The sequence below is a fragment of the Nicotiana tabacum genome, chromosome 15, assembly GCF_000715075.1.
Source record: "Nicotiana tabacum cultivar K326 chromosome 15, ASM71507v2, whole genome shotgun sequence".
NCBI lineage: Eukaryota > Viridiplantae > Streptophyta > Magnoliopsida > Solanales > Solanaceae > Nicotiana > Nicotiana tabacum.
The window spans coordinates 31,251,324-31,254,441 of NC_134094.1; positions in this window are offsets into that span (position 1 = coordinate 31,251,324).

Sequence of the window (3,118 nt, forward strand, 5' to 3'; positions counted from 1 at the left end):
CATTTATACCGCAATCCCAACACTGTCCAATGCAATCTCAGATCTTAGCCTTTTACATTTCCTGAAATTTTTCAAATGCCACATATGAATCTTGAATCCATTAGAACCCTCTCGAGAGTCCTCCACCCTATCAAAATCTCAAATGCACCGCCTAAATGAGATGAACAACATGTGCTCCTTTAGCACACAACACCTCAAGAAGTAACCCACACTTTTAAGCAAATGAGTAAATCCCTACTCCATGCACACTACCTCTACCACGGATAGCAACTCAAATCATTCCAAGATTTCCGGTATTCCCATAAATTATAATACATAATGCATCCAAAAACTTCCTTACTCAAGTCATCCTTAAAATCAAACTCTTCAAGTCATAACTGATCCAAGAGTATTGCCTCAGAACAAACTAGTATAACATATAACCATGCAATCAAATCATCGATAGCATACTCCACAGTTGGCTCGAATTGCGACGCATACAACCCACTGGTAGAAAGAAAAACTCATCACATGACATCATAAGGTACACACAACCTTAGAACACCCCACAGGAGATAACCCGCCTGCTTAGCCTCAAACTAGCATTTTTCTATGCCCTTTCCTGGTAACAGCCACAATGCAATCACTTAATCATACCGAGTCTGAACTCATCAACAAGACATAAGAATCTACTTCATTCCATACATGAACAACATGAAGGATCCTTAACACACTCGTAACTCAGGATTGTACAATATATCGACAGAAATCAAGCACCAAATAGTCCTTTTCACATCCCAAGCAAACTCTTCTCGTCACATCCAAGCCATCTTAACACATCCCGCAGTCACATCATACTCATCATATAGCCATCCAACCACTCACCGAGCTACCAGTCCCACTCACAGGGACACTACAGGACATATAAGTCCAAATGCACATTCTCACACAACTAAAACCACTGAGCCCAAGCTACTGTTAAAATCCGGCCTCAAGTTCTCCAGACTGGCCCATCACCAAAACACCGAAAACATATCTCACACCTCATCCATAGAATCACAAGACGTCGATGCAAAGCTGATAATGAATGCTCAACATCACGTACGAGTGAGTGGAAGGAATGCAACGAGATATGCTTATAGTTGAATCAATACCGCATAATAGTGAAAGAAAGATGGGAAATTTTCCTACATGCCCTGTAGCCTCTCGAATATAGGTATGGACGTCATCATACTGATCCACAAGACTCTACTAGATACTTGCTCATGACTCGTAGAACTTAAGAACCTAGAGCTCTGATAGCAATTTGTCACGACCCAAAATCCGACAAGTCGTGATGGTACCCAACCCAACCCGCTAAGTAAGCCAATTAACAGTCAACACATCTCAATAATAAACATAGGTGTTAATGAATAAAATAACTGAACTTTTATAAAAAAATCTCAAGGATTGGTAATACAAATCATGAGCTTCTAAGACTTAGAATTTATAAAACTGGTACGAAATAAATACATCTTCTGTTTGAAATATACATAAACAAATTTGAAAATCTAGCGCTACCAAGGACAAGTGGCAGCTATAACCGGAATGAAGGTACATATTTAATTCCACCTCCCGCCATACTCAGTGATATCAACTCCAAGATCTGCACGCAAGGTGTAGAAGTGTAGTATGAGTACAACCGACATCATATACTCAATAAGTAACAAACTTAAACTTAGGTTGAAATCAGTGACGAGCTCGGAAGATAGTCAGAGTCCAACATCAATAGCCAATAACAGTTCATAACAGTATAGTAAAGACAATAAAGGTATATAACTCAGGAAATGTAATGCTCAGCTCGTTTATGGATACGGAAAAGTAGACATGCTTTTCTAGTATAACAATCTCAGTCTAAATCTTACCACTGAAATAAACTAAACATGAGAAGGACTATGTTTTCCCAATTTACAACATCAGATATGACTTCATTTACCAGTAAGCATGAGAAAAATGCATCTCTATGCCTACATGTCAAATATACATGTCAAGTAATAAAATATCATATCACTGTCTAGCATGAGAAAGGTACATCTCTATGCCTACATGTCAAGTAGTCAAATGTCATGTCACGGTCTAGCATGAGCAAGGTACATCTCTATGCTTACATGTCAAATATACATGTCAAGTAATCAGTTTCACAGTGAACTCATTAAGTACACACAATCGTAGCACACTCTAGGTGCTTGGCTCAAAAGCCCATTTCATAACCATGGATCCATCAAAATAATTACACGTAGCACTGTACGGGTTTCTGCATAATTGCCCATCATCGACCACGGGTATATAACAGTGTATGTGCACTCACTACTGGCATGTCAGACTTCGGAGGGACGGATCATTCCCAAGCACTAATCATAATCACCTAGCCCAATAGTGGGGCTTGATGTACATGTAGCCTCAAATCAGTACAGCTTAGCCCAATGTGGGGCCTGAAATACGCGTCACCCCAATATCAATATCACCATTGCGGCGTGCAACCCGATCCAAATATCCATATCAATACGGCTCTATGTCCCACATCAGTCCACAATACGCTCAAGTCTCACTATGCAGACATCTCACCGAAACACAATCTAATTATATAACACGGAATAACATAATATATCTCAAATACAGTTCAAACTCGTGTCACATACAAGGACACCAATAACATGTGAGACATCATATCTAAAGTGCACATAGACCGAGATATAACATGCGAATGTAACTATCATGACTGTACAGTATGACTACGGCTAAGGCAAATAGCTCAACATGTCAAAAATAGCCATATCATATCTCACATAATTTAACAGGTAGCCCCGACATGATTTATAGCATGAATAATATCCGACGTAGTCACATAAAATGGAGAAAATATGATATCAAAGAAGCATGATAGTAAAACAAGGCATATAATAGCCTAAGAACTATTTGTATCATGAATACCTCGATGCACGCACCCACGCCCATCACCTAGCACGTACGTCACCCCCAACCCATGTCAATTATCATAGTTCTCAAGGATATTTGCCCTCAAATCCAAGTTTAGATATGTTACTTTTCTCGAACAAGCCAAAACAAATACCAAGCAAGCCAAATTGATACTCTAGAAATG